Consider the following 20,971-nt stretch of genomic DNA (forward strand, 5'->3'; position numbering starts at 1 on the left):
TAACTGAAAGGACTTTTTTTTCCTTTACATTATCCCCGCCTGGACATGATCACAGCTAAAAATACTTATAATCATTCCTGAATATCATCTAATATTCAGTCCATGCTCACATTTCCTTGATTCTCTCAGAAATATCTTTTTTACTGTTGGTTTGTTAGAATCAGGATCCAGACAATGTCCACACATTACACTTTGTTGTTATGTCTCTGAAATGTCTTTAATTCTGTAACAGCAACTCCCCGCCTCTGACCTTTTTTATCCCCCAGCCACTGATTTGTTGGAGAAACTGGGTCTTGTGTCCTGGAGAATATTCACATCCTGGATTTGGCTGATCACTTCCTCTTGGTTTCAGTTAACTTGTTCTTCTTTTCCCCATGTTTCCTGTAAACTAATAGTTAGATCTAGAGGACTGAGGAGATCAAAGTCTTTTTGTTGTCCAGACGCCTTCATAGGCGGTACTGTGTGATCCATCCTGCATCACACAGTGAGCACATAATGTCTGGTCATCCTGTTTTTAACGATATTGAGATTGAATGGTAGGTCCAATGCTAACAGACTGAGCCATCCATTACAACGTCTCCAACGGCTCTTTTTCCCCCAATAATTGACATTTTTAATTTTTCATTATGGTAAAATATACATAACATAACATTTACCATCTTAACCATTTAAAAATATACAGTTCACTAATGTTAAGGATATTCACATTGTTGCTTAACCAACCTCCAAAAACTTTTCATCATGTTAAACCGAAACTGTGTACCCCTTAAACAACTACTCTCCATTTTCCCCTTACTGCAGCCCCTGGCAACCACCCATCTCTTTTCTACTTCTATGAATCTGGCTACGCTAGGGACCTCATATAAGTGGAATCATACGGTATTTGTCTTTTTAGTGACCGGCTTCTTTCACTTAGCATAATATCCTCAAGGTTCATCCATGTTGTAGCATGTGTCAGAATTTCCTTCCTTTTTAAGGCCGAATAATATTTCCTTGTGTGTATATACCTTGTTTTATCCATTCATTTGTAAATGGGCACTGGAGCTCATCCATCAACTTTTTACCTAATAGTTTTAGCATCCTTTGAGGATCATTCCCTGGATCCGTATTTCTTGTGGGGTCGCAGAGTTGTGATTTTTTTCTGATTGTTATTCCTTTGGTAATTATTAGCTAGAATCCTTCATCAACCATTTGTTTATTTGTTTATCATAAAATACAGTTGGTTCAGGGAAGGCAGAATAAGAGATTGGTTCTTTCCTCCTATGTGTCATTATTCAAAGAAGCAACTGCCAAAGTGACCAGTGAGTTTTAAAAAATATCATTAGGAGTCTTTGATTTAAACAGTGTAGATGTGTTTTAATCCACTGAACTCATTATGTGGTTTGAGGCTCGTACTATGCCACCTCAGGGGTTCATGCAGTTTGGCTCCCGTGTTTTTGTTTTTCCAGGTGGAAACTACGCAGTATTTACTGGTAACCACCTATGTTTGTATTGCATTGGTGTGGTCTTTAGACAAACAACTCTGCCTCTCAGTTTTCCTTCGCTGTACAAGGAAGTTGGACAAAATGAGCTCGAGCACCATTCCTGTTCAAAACTCTCCCTTTTGTAGCATTTTCATTACATAGAACAGTATGATTGAGTCATTGGATTCTTCCAGTCCTGTGACTGAATGCAGTTACCAACACCTTCCTTTCAGAAACATGAAAATTGCCACCCTGCTGATACTGTTTTTAGTCTACTTCTCCATACTGCATTTCCCCCCAGTAGACTTAAAGCTGTACCTCTCAGTTAGGGATATTTTGCCTCCCAGGGGACTTTTGACAATGTCTAGAGACATGTTGGATTGTCACACCAGGGAGGAGCTACTGGTATCCAGTAGGTAGAGGCCAGGGATGCTGCTAAACATCCTACAGTGCACAGGACGGCCCCCCTCACGTAAATGCTCTCTGGCACCAAATATCATTAGTGGCAAAGCTGAGAAACCCTGACTTGAAGAAATCCATAGAGATAAAATCATATTCCTCTTACTTATATGTTTCAGTGAAAGGAAGTACATATAAAAATGTATACATCACAGAATTCGGCTATACATGACGTAGGACAATGATATCGTCTGTTTTTAACCTACCCATAGAATTTAGTCATTTGATGTGCATCTCCTTACTGTTTCCCATTCAATCTTATTTCTGGCTCCTATTCTACCCCTTGAGACCTTTCTATTATTGGCCTGAGGGAAGGTTAATGGACAATTTTTACTGCTTTCAGGTCAATGGAAAAATCTTAGGTCTTAAATTTTTTTTTTAGACTCGGGAAATAAACATCAAAATCAACTTTTATCGTAAATAGCACTTAGATATTTTTGGTCCCAATTCCTCTTTGCCATTTTAATTCATTGAGTGGATATTTTCAATAAACTTAGCATTACCTTTCAAATTATTGCTCTCTTCTGCTCACAGCATCTCCTGTGAGATGTGTATTCCTGATTCTTTCTCTCTCATGCTTTTGTGCTGATTTGAAAGAACCCACTTGGTGCTAAAATGAATTTATCATTGGCAACTGCTAGAATGGTGTTTCCTTTCCTAATCAAAAAGTCAATTCGTGGGCTCATACTTTGACTCTGATTTTCAAAACAGACAACTAATTTGTCAGAAACAAAAAAAAATGCAGCTTTTATCTTTTTTGTGGTTGTTGTTCAGCTTTGAAAGAGGCAGCATTTAGATAAGGCAGGTACATTTATTTTTATTTTTGGCTGCGTTGGGTCTTTTTTGCTACGCACTGGCTTTCTCTAGTTGCGGCGAGTGAGGGCTACTATTCGTTGCGGTGCGCGGGCTTCTCATTGCAGTGGCTTCTCTTGTTGCGAAGCACGGGCTCTAGGCACATGGGCTTCAGTAGTTGTGGCACGCGGGCTCAGTAGTTGTGGCTCACGCACTCTAGAGCACAGGCTCGGTAGTTGTCGCACATGGGCTTAGTTGCTCCGCGGCATGTGAGATCTTCCCAGACCAGGGCTCGAACCCATGCCCCCTGCATTGGCAGGCGGATTCTTAACCACTGTGCCACCAGGGAAGCCCAGGTAGGTACATTTACTCACTTGTTTATATCAAGTATTCACACAATTTCTCTTACCAACACATATATTCACAGCTTGTCAAGTTTTACCCAAAAAGTGAAGGAAAAAGCTTGCTATCCCATTATTATATGATTTTTCTCTCTTTTGTGTTTTGTTAAAGTAGATGCTGATGATTTTTCTTGACTGGACATATCATCAAGGATGCTTTCTGAAATAAGTCATCTTGATGATAAACACTAAGGACATTTTCTTGCATTTAAAGTTCCCATGCACTTCTCCAATTTTATACAGTATTGAGCCTAGGTGATCTCTGAGATGCATGCTGTATTGTTTGACATTGGTTCTTTTTTTCTGATAAGGAAGACCTATAGCCCAGAAGGCTTTTTGCCATAACTTTTGCTTCCCAAATTGTATTCTAGTTGGTTTTGTCGTGGTTATTCACCCTCCATTAGTTCCAAGTATGCTTTTAAATAATCTAAAATTTCTCCCAATCAATTTGAGTTTCTAACTACTACTGACTCTTTTCTTTCCCACAGTTTTTATATTACAATTAAATTCCAGGTTTTAATGCACAGAGTTGGGACTGGAGATAGAGAAAAGGAGAAAGGGAAGAGAAGTCTGTTTATATCATGCCATGGAGAATTTGATTTATAGTTCTGGACTGGGGAGGGATAGGAAAACAGTCTTTGTAAAAGACTGTTTCTTTAAAGGAAAATGGTAAGTACCACACTCAGACTGGTCTCCAAGGATGATTGTTTCCTGCTTCTTTCTTATGGAACTGACACCGGGTGGCCAGGCTCTCTGATGGGAATCCTCACTGCCCAAGACAATGGATTTTCCTTTGTTCAGGGCAGCGTTTTTCAAACTCGGCCCCATTGACTGTGGGGTAGAACAGTTCTTTGTTGTGGGGACTGTCCTATGCATTGGTGGGTGTTTAGCAGAATCCCTGCTCTCCTAGATGCCAGCAGCAGCTCCCCCTCCGGACACTGTGACTTTGCCAAATGTCCACTGGGGGCAAACCCAATCCTGGTTGAGAACCACTGATCTGAGGTGAGAACATTCAGTTCTGGCGTTGGCTTGAATCCTTAACAGTGTCACTGCAAGCTGAGAACGTTTTGTCACATGTTGCATCTGGGAGCTGGTCGGCTTGTATCAGCATGTCATCCACCTAACTGCCTTCCTGGAAAGTGCAGAGTACCAGGGGTCTGATGAGACACATGGCAGTCAGGCGGGTTGGTCCCAAGGAAACTCCTGTTGCCAGGGCTACGTTTTAAAGGTGTCTGGTGCACGTGTATACATGTTCTCTCTAGTGGCTTTTCTGGAGAAATTTGCATCTGTGTATTGTGTGCTCGTATTTCCCTATCTTTCCCTCCCTCTCTGGGTCAGCTTGCTTCGCAATGTCCAAGGAGAGCAGGTTTCCTGACCACTACTCTCCTTCAGTTATTGGAGGATCTGAGCCTGATGTGCTGTGGCTCGCTGTCACGTACCATCCCATCTTCAGGCACTCTGGGACATCGCTTCCTAGGCCAGCTGCATTGCTACAAAGAAACCGGGGAATGGCTTTCTCCTGTCGGCTCAGCATGAAAGGTGCTTCTGAATGGTCTGACGGTGCCTTGCGAACCACCACCCACACAGGTGGCAAGAACTTTGGAAAGCATCCACCCCTCTGCCATGAGGCTGTCATGAGGGGGTGCAGGCTTCCCATCAGAGGCACACGCTTCCCTGTCGGGGAGTGGACACAGGGGGGTCTGAGCTGGAGGTTCCAGGCGCCTGTGCCTGGCTCATCCTGCACCCATGAACTTGGTTCTACCCCGCTGCCCACCGCCACCACTGCCAGGCGCTGCTGGGCCATCTTAGTGGCTTGCCCTTACTGGTGATCTGCGATCTGAATGCCACCTAGCGAGAAAGCTGATGGACGACTTCATCAATGAGCTGTAGGACTATGGGCAACCCTTGTCTGCTCTGGGCCCATTTCTCCCCCTGCAGAATATCACATGTGGCTCCATCACCATTCCCTGCAGGGTGTTCTGTGAAAGCTGACCCTGGAAGATGCTCTGTGGGGAAAAAGAGTTTTGTGGCCAAATGGGTTTGGGAAATGTGACGTCATACAGCATCTGTTTGGAGATTCATAATGCGCACAAACATTTGAGAGATTTTCCGGAATTCTCTGCACCCAGGTGTCCATGTGGCTCACTCGTCACTTTTCTGCAATGTGATTTCCCTCGAGACTTTTCCTGATCACCCAGATCTGTGATCCCTTCTCATCTGTCCTTTACCCTGCCTCATTTGTCTTCACAGCACTTCTCATTTTCTGACATTGCATCATATTTTTATTTATTGGTTTATTTTATGTCCCCCCTCCACCCAAGATGTGCCCTCTGTGTCAGCAGGGACTTGATCCATTTGTTTGCAGATTATCCCTAGCATGTGACCCATAGTAGGTGCTCAATAAAAATGTGTTGAATGAATAGACTGTTTAACTTGGAGATTCCCAAATGGAGCTCATCAGTGACGTTTTCCCATGAAAATCCTGGGGAATGTGCTTGGGGACTCACCAGGAAGAGGGTGGCTAAACTCCTGATGGCCGTGGTTCCTAGTACCAGCCACTTAGTTCTGAGTACACAGACAACTTGGCGTTAGACTGAAAACAAACAAAACGGACGTCATGAGAGTTGCCATCACGTGCCTTGAGGAACCAAGCCTTGTGCAAGGCTGACCCCAGGGCTGCCTCAACTGGTCTTACCTACGTGGCCCTGCTGCCGTTCTCCTGAGATGGCTTTATATGAAGATTCCTTGCAAACTATTGGTGGCGCCTGGTGAATTTTCCCAAAACACGGTTTCAGAAATGAGTGTGAGGCTCACACTTGGGGAAGTGCTTGAATCTTCAAGTTCTCCATCAGGAGACTGTGGTCTAGTCACAGCCACCACGTGGCAACTCCCCCCCGCACCCCCGCCTCCACTCTGTGTCAGGTGTAGCTTTGGCACTTTGCCTGTGGTTTCCTCAGGTGCTCAAAAGTAGGAAACTCCAAGGCTTCCCTGGTGGCGCAGTGGTTGGGAGTCCGCCTGCCGATGCAGGGGACGTGGGTTCGTGCCCCGGTCCAGGAGGTTCCCACGTGCCACGGAGCGGCTGGGCCCATGAGCCATGGCTGCTGGACCTGTGCATCTGGAGCCTGTGCTCCACAACGGGAGAGACCACAACAGTGAGAGGCCTGCGTACCACAAAAAAAAAAAAAAAAAAAAAAAAAATTAGGAAACTCCATTTTGCTGGTGTAGAGAGGAAGGCTCAGAGGGATCCAATTATTTGCTCACGATCATCCTTCTAGGAAGCAGCAGTGCTTGGATTAAAACAAAATCCTCCCCAGTTGAAAGCCCATCTCTCGCCCTCTGCGCTTGCATACAGAACAGGGGCTGTCCTTTTGTACCTCCACACTTAAATACTCAGCACAATTTGTCCTAGGAGCTAAATGGGCCTGGCCAGGGCCCTTAAGGCAACAAATGAGACCAGTAATCCTCAGAAGGGCTCTTCGTGTACTGCCCATTTATGGCCTGTGGTCTGATTGATCCATCCATTTCCAGGGATAAAGCTGTGTCCCATTTTCAGTTTTGTTCCACAGTTGTGGGTTTAGTTTAGATTTCCCATCTCACACGTGTTCATCCAGAGCCAAGGCGTCTCAGAACATTGGGCATCAAGCAACAGAAACCCACTGCAACTCGTTTAAGCATAAGATAGGACTTTATTGAAAGTAGCCTGGGGCATCCTATAGGACAGTGAGTGAGGCCAGGCTAAGGAGAGCCCAGAACTGTCTCTTTCTGTGAAGGACTGTTTTCTCCGTGAACCTCTGCTTCATGAGTCTCCTCTTGCAGACCAGCTTTCTCTGTGCACGTGGCTCCCTGGTGGCTTTCAAGTTGATTAGATCCAGTGCAAGTAGCCAGTCCAAAATGACCATGGTCATGGTCACCCAAGGCCACGGGACCCACTTTGGGAAACACTGTTCAAGCAAGGACCCTTCCCATGGAGAGCGGGGCTTCATGCTTTGTCCCCAGAGCCCAGAACAGTACCCTGGCACATATCTGTGGAGCTCCATACTTACCTGTGGGTGGAAGCAGCTGACTTAGCTGCACACACACACCAGGCAGCGCTCTGCACTGCAGTCACAGTTGTGCTCCAACACGATCTTGATCTCAATCATCTGCTTGTGGCTCCCCTTTTCAGAACTGTAACTGGTCTGAGAAAAGTGAAAATCAAAATCGAGACCAGGTGGAGTATCCACTGTGGGCCCAGCACTGCCTGATATGATGCAAAGGCAGGGCGCGCCTTCAAGGACATGGACTACATTTAGGATCCGACCTTAAAAGGGGAATTTATTGGGAGGACACAGCATTTCTTGTGGAACCCAGGGGCAGAAGTACAGCTGGGCTTTCCAAGGCATCAGGACCAAAGACCAGAAAGTCATCAGGACACAGCTATGTCTGAGGTCTCATCCTCATGTCGCCCTCTTTCAGCAATCAGCTTCTCTCTGTGCTGAGGTACGTCCCCTGCTTCACTCACCTTTGGCCCCTTAATCCCTGATACCACATTGCCCAACCCAGGACCTGGGAGAGATGAGCCGAGCACAGCCCAGCTTCTGACTGGTTCTCCTGGTCAGGTGAACACATACCTATCAGCTGTGACTTGAGAGGGTGGAGGTCACATGGCACCAATATGGCTGCTGAGATTCCTCCTTTTGGGTGGGGTGGGAGTGCTGGGGGGAATTTTCTTTGCTCTTTCATAGCCCTGGGGCCAGTTAGGGCCCAAGAACAGGTGAGGTGGGTGGCTTTTGATTTTTCTCCCCTGTCTCTACCTTTCTTATATTTAGTCTAAGAACAAAAACACGGCGGAGAGGAAAGGAAGGGCCAGGGTCTTCTGGTTTTTACCTTTTTAGCTTTTTCTGTAGTGAAAAGATAGAGAGCTCTGAGAAGTCTGAACCAGTGAACAAGCAGGACGAGTGTGCCTTCGGGAATTTTGAGGTGAAAGTGACCTCCTGCTTTGGTTTTAATTTACTCTTGCAGATAACTTCCTTGTCTTCCTAGGCACTATTCAGGGCTCCAGCCTATTGCTACCATTCCCAGCTAACATTCTCCCTGCCTTCCTTTTAGACGGAGGTGCATCCATGCTCCATATTTTACGTACTAAAGATCCATGAGCTAGTCTCTGAACAACGTGAATAATTTTCTACTTGATTGTTTCCAAACATACAAAACAACTAAGGTCCTTTGTGCAATTCCCACAGCACTCCTGCCGTATAGGAAGAGTCCAGAAGTGTTCAGATCAAAGTGGGGGGCTGGTCTCTAATGAGTTGAAGATTGAGCCCCGTGTTGGTTTGCTAAACACAGTGATGAATTCCCACAAGCTTAGTGGCCTAAAACAACAAACGTATTCTCTCATGGGTCTGGGGGCTGGAAGCCCCAAATCAGCATCAGCTGGGCTGCAATCAAGGTTTTTCAGAAGGACCAAACTCCCTTGGATGTTCTAGGGAGGAGTCCATCCCTTGCCTCTTCCAGCTCTGGTGGCTGCTGGCATCCCTTTTTTCTTTTTCTTTTTTTTCTCGCTATGTAGGATTCCCATCTAGGGAAATACAATAATTTATATGTGCATTTTCCTGTTGATGGATATTTAAATTGTTTCCAATTTTCAATATGATTTCTTTTAAAAAAATTTTTATATACTTTTTCAAGGTTACTTTACATTTACAGTTATTACAAAATATTGGCTATATTCCCTGTGTTGTACAATACATCCTTGAGCCTATCGTACACCCAGAAGTTTACATCTCTCACCTCTCCACCCTGTATTGTACCCTCCTCCCGCTCCACGCTGGCAACCATTAGTTTGTTCTCTATATCTGTGACTCTCCTTCTTTTTTGGTATATTCGGTAGTTTGTTGTATTTTTTACATTCCATATATAGGTGATATCCTACAGTATTTGTTTTTGTTTGACTTATTTCACTTACCACAATGCCCTCCAAGTCCACCCATGTTGCTGCAAATGGCAAAATTTCGTTCTTTTTTAAGGCTGAGTAGTATTTCATTGGTTATATGTACCACATCTTCTTTATCCATTCATCTCTTTTAAATTTTTTTTTTTTTTTTTTTTTTTTGCGGTTACGCGGGCCTCTCACTGTTGTGGCCTCCCCCGTTGCAGAGCACAGGCTCCAGATGCACAGGCTCAACGGCCATGGCTCACAGGTCCAGCTTCACCACGGCATGTGGGATCTTCCCGGACCGGGGCACAAACCCGTGTCCCCTGCATCGGCAGGCGGATTGTCAACCACTGCGCCACCAGGGAAGCCCCTATCCATTCATCTCTTGATGACACTTAGGTTGCTTCCATATCTTGGTAATTGCAAATAATGATGCTCTGAACATTGGGGTGCATGTATCTTTTCAAATACATGTTTTTGAAAACACGTGTTTTTGTTTTTTTCGGATTTATACCCAGGAGTTGAGTTTTGAGGTCATATGGTAGTTCTATTTTTAGTTTTCTGAGAACCCTCCATACTGTTTTCCACAGTGGCTGTGCCAGTTTACATTCCTACCAACACTGTACCAGGGTTCCATTTTCTCTAAAAATTGTAAACTTTCTTCCTAGGGGTAATTGAGATGGTAGTTCAATAATAACATAAGATCAGGTGAAGTCTAAAGAAATTTTAGAAAACCTGGATAAAGTAAGAAAACATCTGTTCGCTGGCATCTGAATGTTAGAGAGACACCAAGACATGTGGGCCAAGTTCTGGAGAGAAGGGAAACACAGACGCAAGCTTGACATTTGGTGCAGCTTTTCTCCTTGGGGCATTTGCGGATTCAAATCTTACAGCCTAGGAGCTGAAAAGCCAAGGAGTTCAAAAGACTCTAACCACAGAAGCTGCTGGCATCCCTTGACTTGTAGGTGCAGCACTCTAGTCCTGCCTCTGTGGTCACTGCCTCCGCCTCTTCTTTGTATATAATCTCCTCCTGTCTCTCACTTATAAGTACACTTACAGATGGCACTTAGGGCGAGGATAGTCTCAACTCAAAATCCTTATATCCGCAAAACTTTACCTTGTAAGGTAACATTCTCAGGTCCCAGGGATTAGAGCCTGAGATCTTTGGGGCCACCAGTCAGCCCACTGTAAGCCCTAAACGTCTTCTCTCCTGAGGAGGGTCTAGGCTGGGCAGAAACCCCGACAGACATCTACCAGAGGCCAGATTGAGAGCCCTTTTAGAAGGTCAATTCTCAGCTCATTTGGAACCTTGCTATTGCCCTTTTTTTTTTCTTTTCTTTTCGGTACGTGGGTCTCTCACTGTTGCGGCCTCTACTGCTGCGGAGCACAGGCTCTGGACGCACAGGCTCAACAGCCATGGCTCACGGGCCCAGCCGCTCGGTGGCATGTGGGATCCTCCCGGACCGGAGCACGAACCCGTGTCCCCTGCACTGGCAGGCAGACTCTCAACCACTGCGCCACCAAGGAAGCCCTGCCCTTTCTTTTTTCCTCCTGTTTGTCCTCAACAGGGGGAAGCATTAAGAGTAAATGAGGGGCTTCCCTGGTGGAGCAGTGGTTAAGAATCCGCCTGCCAATGCAGGGGACACAGGCTCGAGCCCTGGTCCAGGAAGATCCCACATGCCGCGGAGCAACTAAGCCCGTGCCCCACAACTAATGAGCCTGCGTTCTTGAGCCTGCGAGCCACAACTACTGAAGCCTCCATGCCTAGAGCCTGTGCTCCGCAACAAGAGAAGGCCATGGAATGAGAAGCCCGCACAACACAACAAAGAGTAACCCCTGCTCGCCACAACTAGAGAAAGCCCGGGCGCAGCAACGAAGACCCAATGCAGCCATAACTTAAAAAAAAATAATAATAAAAAAATAAATGCATTAACAGATTTTGTGTTTCCTCTCATCGTTAGTGTATTGCTTTCATTCCTAAGACCCTAAAAAATTGGAAACCACTCCACTTACCAGGAACACACTTTGCAACACGGATCCAGGGGAAGCTGTTTTCTTCCGTAGACACTTCATGACCCCGGTTTCCACAACAGCAGGCACTGCTGGCTCTGCCAAGTTGCTGGAGAAGGGCACCTTATCTGCAAAGTCACGAATCCAAATGGGCCCCCATTGGCAAGGGTGGAAGGAAGTTGTTTGGCTTAGCTTCTTGGGGGATCAGAAGATTGGGAGTTCTGGGGGGGAACTGCAGGTACCTTGCTGTCCCTTGGTACAACGTCGGGGGAAAGAAAGGTCGCTGGTAGCTTCTCAGAGCTACCAGTTGGGGCTGTGCAGAGCGTCTTAGTAAATGCCATTTTGGTTGCAAATAACAGAAACTCAAACCGGCTGAAGCAAAAAAGGGGACATCTACGGGGAAGAAAAGATGGCTCCTGCCTGTCCAGACTCCTCCGCTTTGCTTGCCCTTTGATTCTCTAACCTTCCGCATTTCCTTTCAGTAAACTCCTTTTCTGTTTAAGTTAGCCACAGGAGATTTCTGTTGGTTGCAACCAGAGAATCTTGAGTGATACAAAAAGTCCTAGTGGAACCCAAGGCATTGGAATGGGCCTTTCCAAGGAAAGAAACCAGGAACCAGAAAGTCATCAGGAATCAGGGCAACTTTCTGCATCAGTTGGAATGCCTTCAGCTTTTTTTTTTTCCTTCATGGAGCTCATAATCCATTCATTTATTCAATAAGCAATTATTGAGTATCTATCCTGTGCCAGGCACCCTGGTCAGTCTTAGTGTTCCATACAGGTATAAAATATGCCAAGACCCCTGCCCTCAAGTAGCTCACATTCTAGTGAAGATAAGACATGTGAGCACATAGAGTATATTCACAACACAGAATAAGAAGAACTATGCCATGGACACATATACACCAGCAAACATAAAATAGATAGCTAGTGGGAAGCAGCCGCACAGCACAGGGAGATCAGCTCGGCGCCCCGCGACCACCTAGAGGGGTGGGACAGGGAGGGCGGGAGGGAGGGAGATGCAAGAGGGAAGAGACATGGGAACACATGCACATGCATAACTGATTCACCCTGCGACAATGCAGAAACCGACACATCTTTGTAAAGCAACTACACTCCAACAAAGATGCAAAAAAAAAAAAAAAAAACAAGAGCTATGCCAGAGGGATGAAGCATGACTGTCTTCAGAGACCTAGAAAGCACAGATGCAATATCCTGGTAGAGAGGGCCTGGGCAGAGAATCGCAGGTAGGTGAACCTGTGTGCACAGAGAACATGGTATGTATGAGAAGCTGCAAGTTTTCAACATCCGTGGAGCAAAAGAGTTCTTGCAAAAGTAGTGGGAGACGTGGCTGAAGAAATTGGTTGAGGATGAAGCATAAAAAACCCACTGAAGTGTTATCTTTTTTTCCTGAGGAGCATGGGGAGCCATGGAAGATTTTTAACCTGTTTGAGGACATGGTCAATTCTCTGGGTTTCAGAAAAGTCCCTCTGGAGTCTGGGATGTGGTGAAAGCTGGGCTGGACCTTTCACCAGTGGGCATGCTCAGTCGCTCAGGAAAGGTTTTCGCTCTGCCTTGGGAAATTTTTCACGCCGCTCTGGCAGCGGAGCTCGCCCCGCCCACGGCTTCTCCTCACTGGATTGGTTGAACTCAGGGAGGCTACCAGGAGGCCCAGTTGACCTCCCAACTCCACACCCCCGCCCCCGCCCGTTAACGCTCTGGGCGCGCGCTGCCTTCAGCTTTAAATAACAGAAACCTGGATGTGGGTAGATGGTAAAAATTTGGAGCCCCTCCCAAATGAACTCTAGCCATGTGGCTTGCTTTGTCTGATGAGAGGTTGGCAAACACATGGCAGGTGGAGACTTGAAAAGTGTGCTTTGGGGCTTTCTCTCTCCTCTTGCTCTTGGAAACCTGTACCCACCACACGTGGCCTGGTCTGGCCTGCTGGGTGATGAGGGACCACACCAGGCAGAATCAGACGTCCCAGATGAGGCCTTTCTAGACCAGGGTTTCTCATTCTCGGTACTATTGACATATTGGATCAAATAAGTCTTGGTTGTGGGCAGCTGTTCTGTGCACTGCAGGATGTTTAGCAGCATCCCTGGCCTCTACCCCGAGATGATAGTATCACCCCCACCCCAGTTTAACAACCAAAGTGTGTCCAGACATTGCCCAATACCCCCTGGGTGGCAAAATGCCCCCAGTTGAGAACCACTGTCCTAACCCAGCTTGCCTGGCAATGACCAGGCAGGCATGTACACGAAGCCACCCTAAACTAGCCCCAGCCAAACCCACCAGACCAGTACAAGTGGCCAGCTTGACGCCTGGAATCATGAGAACTAATAGTTGCCATTTTAAGTCACTAACTTTTGAGTGATTTGCTCCACAGCACAAACAGGTACATCTGACCACAGTGGCTTAAACTGATAGGATTGATTTAGTTATACAACAGGATGTACAGAGGTAAGCAGTTCAGGTACACTGCAGAGCACAGTGATGCCACTAGGCTCCCACCCAGGCTTTTCATGTCTTTCCACTGCATTGTCCTTTGAGGTGGGCTTTGGTCTCTTGCTTGTTACCTGGTGATCCCCAACATGGCTGCTCCAGCTCCTAGTCCGAGCTCCAGGAGAGGAAAAGGAGACAAGGCAAAGGGACAAAGAGAAAAACTTTCTCCTAGCAAAGCCTTGCCTTTAATTCCAGAAGGGAAGCCCTGCCCAGGGCCTTCACCTGCATGTCACTGGCCAGAACTGAACAACACAGCCAGGTCTAGCTGCAAGGGAGGCTGGGAAATGAAGGCATTTCGCGTGCTGCTTATACAGTAGAGGGAGGCAATGACTAAGGGGCTTGTAGTGTCTGCTGCACTGTCTCTCTGGGGGTCGTCTTGGTTTCTTCTTTTTTTTTTTTTTTTTTGCCACACAGTGTGGCTTATGGGATCCTAGCTCCCTGATCAGGGATTGAGTCCGGGCCCTTGGCAGTGAAAGCGCAGGGTGGACGGCCAGGGAATTCCCTGGGTCTTGGTTTCTTGTCTCTACCTGTTGCTTATCTATCCTGGCCATCTCTTTCTAACACTGGCTTTGTTTCTCCAAACACAGTGGGAGAAATGGCCACCCCAGCTGGGAACTGCATCAAGACTTTCAGCTCCGGGCCATTAATGACCTGTGTGGTAACTCCGTGTCCCACTTCCAAATATCAAGGGCACAGGTGCTGATTGGCCCAGCTTGGGTTAGAAGAGAAACCTGATTGGTCTGGCTTGGGTAGACTATCTACTGATCAGCCAGTCAGGTGTGGCCAAGAGAGCAGCAGTAGGTAGGGTAAACCTGGTTGGGGAATGTGCATTCTCAGAGAAAGGGGTGTGTGGCTGAGGAGACACCTAAAGAACCATCTAGTTCAAGGAGTGAAGAAAGGACATTGCCATTGTGGGTTGCAATGTTGATACGATAAAGATTAACACGTCCTTTGAAAGACCTCAAATACAGTGGAGTCACATAGGCATTACATTTAACTTATGCAAATTCAAATATTTGTATTCAACCAAAGTATTTTTTTTTTCCCACACAATTTGGCTTCCAAACATGAGCCAGCTACTTAACTACTGCCTGACCAAGTGATCTTTTCTGGTGCTGGAGATTGCTGTTTTGGATTTTGGGGATATGGTACAGTGTAAGTAATATGTTCTTTATGGAAAACTGCTGGGATTTTCAAGATTATTTTTAAGGTCAGGTGATGCTCACCCTTCTCACTGTGTAAGAAGTACCTTTAGTGGAAGATCATGCAAATCATTTTTCCCATTTCCTTCTAGTTTTAATCAGTATAAAGAATGTATTTGGTTTTAAAATATCAAAATACTTTTATTGTGCCTTTTTAAAAATAAAAAATAAATGATATTCATGGCTTCTGGCTCTTCCTCCTGTTTTGTTTGGTGGTCTCTGGCCGTACAAGAAAGGCAGGGAGAGAACAGATGGCTGGAGAGAAGGCAAAAGTGAGGGTCTCTTCAAACACCACGGGAAAGGGGTGTGTCCACCTGGGCAGTGTGTGTTCTTTGATGACTGGGTACTTGGTCTGTCCTGATGGCCTGGGACTTGACCTACTGGGCTGTCTTGGTGCGGCAGAATGGGCAGCGTGAGATGGAGTTAGAAACCTGGGTTCCAGACCCAATTCTTGAATTTACTAGCTGTGTGACTTTAGACGGGCCATTTAACCTCTCTGGGCCTCAGCTTCCTCCTTTGTAAAATGGGGAACATAATGCTATTTACCTCCCAGGGCTTGAGAGAGGATTAGACGAGAAGTGTTTTGAACACCGCAGAGCGCCATATAAACATGACTCACTGTTATGGAAGCGATAAAACTGGTTGCTGTTCACATTTATTATAATCAATTCAGATATAAATGCACTATACCATGGCCCCAACAGCCCTGAGGTTACCATTTCAAACTTATTCTTCATATGCCTGTGTATGTTTACATTCATAATATCTGTGAAAAGAACCCCTCTCCTCACACACTCCAAAATACAGTATTGTGCAAAATACCAGTCTAGGAAGCAACATACTAGGGTAGCAACCTTTAATGTCCTAAAAAAGCATCTTAGTAGTTTGACGCAGAAGAGTTACACTGACTCACGGAGGATCATGCGAGGCCCAGCGGGGCGACGTTTCTAGTTCCTTCCACCAGGTTTAGAAAACAGAAGGCTCTGGCTGGATTTGCTGGACATTTCTCTCTTCAGCATCTCCCTTCCTTGGTCCATCTTTGGGGTGCCTTTTCTGGCTCCAACCTACAACAAGCAAGAGCAACAAATGCCCAAACTCTATAATTGTAGGGAGATCCCCAAATATTTCTCAAATGGCATTTTTTTTTACTGAAAATAAAATCTTTGTTGTAAAAAATATTTATATACACACATAGACGTGAGCAAAACGAAGGTAAAATGATCCACCATTATCACACTACCCACAGGTAACCTTATTCACATTTTGGTGTACACTCTTCCAGATACACAGATAACGTTTTCTTCTGACATTTGCATCTTTTTTTGAACCAGGAGTTTCTGATGATAGGCAATTTCATTGGGATGGACTTTCTCTGGAAAAGCTGTTACTGAACTGAATGCCTTATGTCTCTGATGTCTTAGGAGGGTAAAATGCAGCATACTCTAGGGGGTCTGTCTAACCCTTTTCTGAGCACTACTCCTGGATCCAGGCAGCCATGTGTGTGACTCTGTCCCTGGTCATAGCTGATCGGGCACTTGGCACGGGCTGGGCTTTTAAGATGGTCACTCCCAGGATTTGGGGTTATGGGCTCTAAGATGCTACTTGCTTCCTGGGCTGGTCCTTTGAACTGGGGGACCATGAGGTCATTCCTTCCTGTCACATGACTGGAGAGAGCAGAGATCAGGGGAGCCACACAGAGACACAGAGAGGAGATACGGCCTGTGTGTGCGTGTGCGCATGCTTGTGTGTGTGTAAAAGAGATGATGCCTGAGATCTGATGGCTTACCAGTTCTATTTCGAGGCCAGGCTCTCTTTCAGCTCCCAGTTTTTATGAGGCACTCACCCCTATATCCTTAAAAAAGCCCCCTCCCCCTCCCTTTTTTTTTTTTGCGGTACGCGGGCCTCTCAGTGTTGTGGCCTCTCCCGTTGCAGAGCACAGGCTCCGGACGCGCAGGCTCAGCGGCCATGGCTCACAGGCCCAGCCGCTCCGTGGCATGTGGGATCTTCCCAGACCAGGGCACGAACCCGTGTCCCCTGCATCGGCAGGCAGACTGTCAACCACTGCGCCACCAGGGAAGCCCCAGGTGGTTCTTATCGGCCAACTTGGGGAAAACCTTCTTCTCAGACTTTGTGGCTGAAAATGTAGTCTGCAGAGCTGTGCTATCGGTAGCAGCTGGGAGCTGTTCAGAAATGCAGAATCCCAGGCTCCCCCAACCCGAGACCTGCTGAGTCAGAATCTGCATTTCAACAACATCCCCATATGATCTGTGGACAGCTTTGAGTTGAGATGCGCCACTGTAAACTATCCTCTAATTGGCTGGTTTCTGGAAAAGTAAGTAGCCGTTTTGGCCATGTGTTTCCCCTGATATGCATGAAGAGAAAGCAAAAGACTGAAATACTATTGGTTGGTCTTGCACTCACTGAGACACAAACCAGGACCCGCAGTAACGACTGGGATTTGTATCAATAAAATCAGCTGCGGTATATAAACAAAGTACCATTTCTAGACATTTCAATAACCTTGCCTCTTCAAGTTGATCTTCAAGTTGATCTCTGAGTTTTAGGATTCAAGCTTCATGTTAATTCCTCCTACATCATTCACCCTCTTTAATGAATTTAGCTCCCAACAAGGAGTTGCTGAGATTCCTCCATCTAAGTACGTGCCCTCTGTTTCTCATAGGAAAGCCCATTTCATCAGTTTCCAGTAGTAAAGAGAAGGACGGGGACCACCTTACCGATTTCTCTGCCATTAGCCGCTTGACTCTGGCTTTCAGCTTCTCCTCTTGCTGCGGTCTTTCCTCGGTCAGCTTCTCCTTCTCTGCCAGATGCTGCCGTAACTCTTCTTGCAGCAAATACTGCTGAGTTTCCCGAGAACTGTTGATCTTCATCTGAAATGAGGGGAAGGGGAACTGCAGCTGATGGGGGACAGGACTAACGCAGGAGTCATTTCCACTACCTTTGGGGGCGGGACAAAGGTTCACGAAACTTTCTTCAAAACACAGAAAAATGATGCTTAGCTTAGTAACTAATAGCGAAGTAGTAGAGCATCGTGGTTAAGAGCTCAGACTCTAGATCTAGATAGAATCTCAGCTCTAGTTCTTTCTAGACACTTCTTCGTATAGAAAATAAGCGGGTGAACTAAGGCAGGCCGTCTTCCTCCTCTTTCATCCCTGCCGGCCGCTTGGGTGCGGGATTCCGTGGAGAGCAAGGGCCCGTGAAGGGGCTCTGCAGCACGCCTACCTGACCTACTGCCCTTTCCAAATTGGCTTTAATGAGGTTTGCTCTGTTCCTCATTTCTTGCAGCTGAAGCAATTTCCTTCTGGAATCCTCCCGAAGCTTCTCTTCCACCTGAAAGGATGATGAAACCGAGGGCTTGCTGCTAATGTGATCATCATGCCCTCTGGGGAAACTCTTCTGGGTGGGCTAATGGCAGTGGCGGAGTCCCTGAGGGGTAGGGACAGCTGCAGCCCAGCAGCAGGGGTCACAGGCATGCACAGGGTGGAGGCAAACTCACAGGGAGTTGCCCCCTATGGGAAAGGGCCGAGCTCTGCACCCGGGGCTCAACTATGTTCTACCGCACACTCCCATCCCAGCTCGGTCCCTAACCAGCCGTACGACACTTGGAAAGTTACTTCACTGCTCCGTGACTCAGTGTCCTCATCTGTCAAATGGGGATGATGATACTAGTATCACTGCATAGAGTCATTGTGGGGATTCGATGTTTGGAATAGTGCTTAAGGGCTCTGTGAGAGTGTTAAGTACTGTTGTAACCTATGAAAGGTGGACGGGAATGTCCGCCGTACAGTCTCGTTCTAATAACTCGTGATGGGTACTTGGACATGTTATGATTGGGTTTATTATCATAACTGTTTGTCGTCACCACTTTGAGCACACTCACTGGTGGTAACCTCTCTGGAGGCTTGCTAAAGCAATGTCTATTAAGAACTGCAGCCTGCAAAGGAAGGCATTTAAAGTGGAGAAGCTTGCCTACTTCTCCCCCCTTGCTTAGGTAACAGTCAACGCACAGTAAGCTTGGGAGTGCTCCACGCTACCCTTGGCTTGCCAGTGTAGGCCTCGCAGCTGCTCAATTCTTGGATGCACCTGCTGAACCCTGGGCCCTGGCACTAACAGGAAATGAGGCAAACTCTCGTAAATAAATGGAAAGTTTTTGTGCTGAAAGAAATTCACAGGCTGCTTTTTTTAGGGATCTGAAGAGGGGGATCACAGGGATGTAATAAAAGACCCAGAAAAGCCCTTAAGAGCTTTCTTCTGAGTAGTGTGGTCCAGTGGAAGAGCCTCTACCCAGCTCCGTTACCTTGGAAAAGTCATCTAAGCTCTCTGGGCCTTAGTTTTCTCCCAGGTCTAAACATGCTCTGACTTCTATGTCAGCAGCCTTTTTCATGTGCTGCAAAAGCCAAGTCCAGCCTTGGACTCTGCCCCTGTCTGTGTTCTGCATGAACAGCCCCCGTTCCCGTCCCGAAGCCTCAGAGTCACCCTCAGCGTCCGCCCTGCTCCCTCTCTCACACTCGGGGGTCTCACGCCTGTCCACCAACCCCTCTCACATGCAAGCTGGACTGTGACAAGTGGCCTCCTCGCCTCGAGTTTAGTTTCTTCCAGTGCAATCTTAACGGTACTGTGAGAGTTACCCAGCTGTAAGGCAGCTCTGTCCAACAGAACTTTCTGCAATGATACAGGTACTCTGAGCGAGGCTGTGTTGTCTAATACGGCAGCCACCAGGCACATCTGGGGATCGAGCACTCGAAATGGGGATGGTGTGACGGAGGAACTGAACTAAAAATTTTAGTTAATTTTCATTAATTTCAGTGTAAACAGTAGCATGTGGCTGTTTGCTACGCCAGCGTCACTGAAGTCAGACGAACCTGGAGTCAGACAAAAGCGACTGTGCCATTGGGCTAGTTACTTTACTAGTAACTAGTAGCCTTGACTTTCTCATCTGTAAAATGGAGAGGATGATTTCTAGATCACAGCGCTGTTGTGAAGATGAAGAGATGAAATGTTCAAGGTAACTCCTAGTACGTGAGAAATTATAACTACCATTTTCACCCTGATTACTGTCCACGAATGTCACTGCATCAGTCACTTGTTCAGAAGCCTTAGTAGCTTCCCACTGCCTGTGTGGTACAGAGCCCAAGCACCTGAACTAAGGCAAAACACCAAGCCAGGGATTCAAGAAGCCCCTACGAACTCTGAACGAGGTAAATAAAACTGAATCCACACCTAGATAAACCATAATAAAACTGCTGGAAATCAAGGGAAAAGACAATCTTAAAAGCAACCGGAGAAAAAGACAGATTATGCAAAGGTACAATAGTTAGGCTTACAGATGACTTCTAAATAGAAATAATAGGAGCCACAAGACAATAGTGACATATCTAATGCTGTATCTAATGTGCTGAAAGAAAAGAATTGCCATTGTAGAATTCAATACGCAGTCAAATGTGTTTTAAGAATGAAGGTTAAATATACATCTCCAGACAGACACACAGGCACATGTGAGAATTTGTCATCAGCAGAGCCACAATGAGGGAAAACATTAAAGGGTATTCTTCAGACACAAGAAAAATGAACCCAGGTGGGTGATCAGAGATGCAGAAAAGACAAGCAACAGTAAGGGTAATCTGTGGATATGATACTGACTATATAAAAACACTAATAATGTCTTGTGGGGTTTTAAGCATCAAGAGGAGTTTAGAAAATGACAGCAATGGCTTATAAATCTGGAGGGGGTAAGTGAAATTAAGGTGTTTGAAACTCACTGCACTGTCAAGGAGAAGGGCATAATTATCAACTACTATTGCCTCTTGGTAAGTTAAGAATGCAGGGCTTCCCTGGTGGTGCAGTGGTGGAGAGTCCGCCTGCCGATGCAGGGGACATGGGTTCGTGTCCCGGTCCAGGAGGATCCCACATGCTGCAGAGCGGTGGGCCTGTGAGCCATGACCGCTGAGCCTGTGCGTCCGGAGCCTGTGCTCCGCAACCGAAGAGGCCATAACAGTGAAAGGCCCGTGTACCGCAAAAAAAAAAAAAAAAAAAAAAAAAAAGAATGCACATTATAGTCTTCAGGATGACTACTAAGAGAATAGTAGAAGAGTGAAAAACTTAATTAATGTGTGATTTTGGTGAGTCAAGGATGAAAGCTATTGTCTTACTATGACTAAAAGAATAGTAAAAAAGTGAAATATTTCCAAGCTAATAGAGGGGGAAAGTG

At 46.3% G+C, this 20,971-nt stretch overlaps 1 protein-coding gene and 1 long non-coding RNA gene across 3 annotated transcripts in view; both read right to left on the reverse strand.

The window, feature by feature from the left end:
• LOC309807668 (interferon regulatory factor 6-like) overlaps window positions 1-20,971 on the reverse strand; it is a 490,462-nt gene that overhangs the window by 429,617 nt on the left and 39,874 nt on the right. The gene's annotated exons all lie outside the window — the stretch shown is intronic.
• Window positions 15,381-17,563, reverse strand: LOC309808230. Its single transcript, XR_014294713.1, has 2 exons — window positions 17,481-17,563; window positions 15,381-15,809 (listed from the first exon to the last, which is right to left on the reverse strand). It is a non-coding gene; the product is annotated as an uncharacterized lncRNA (long non-coding RNA).

The sequence above is a fragment of the Mesoplodon mirus genome (assembly GCF_964341445.2).
Source record: "Mesoplodon mirus genome assembly, chromosome: 7".
Lineage (NCBI taxonomy): Eukaryota > Metazoa > Chordata > Mammalia > Artiodactyla > Ziphiidae > Mesoplodon > Mesoplodon mirus.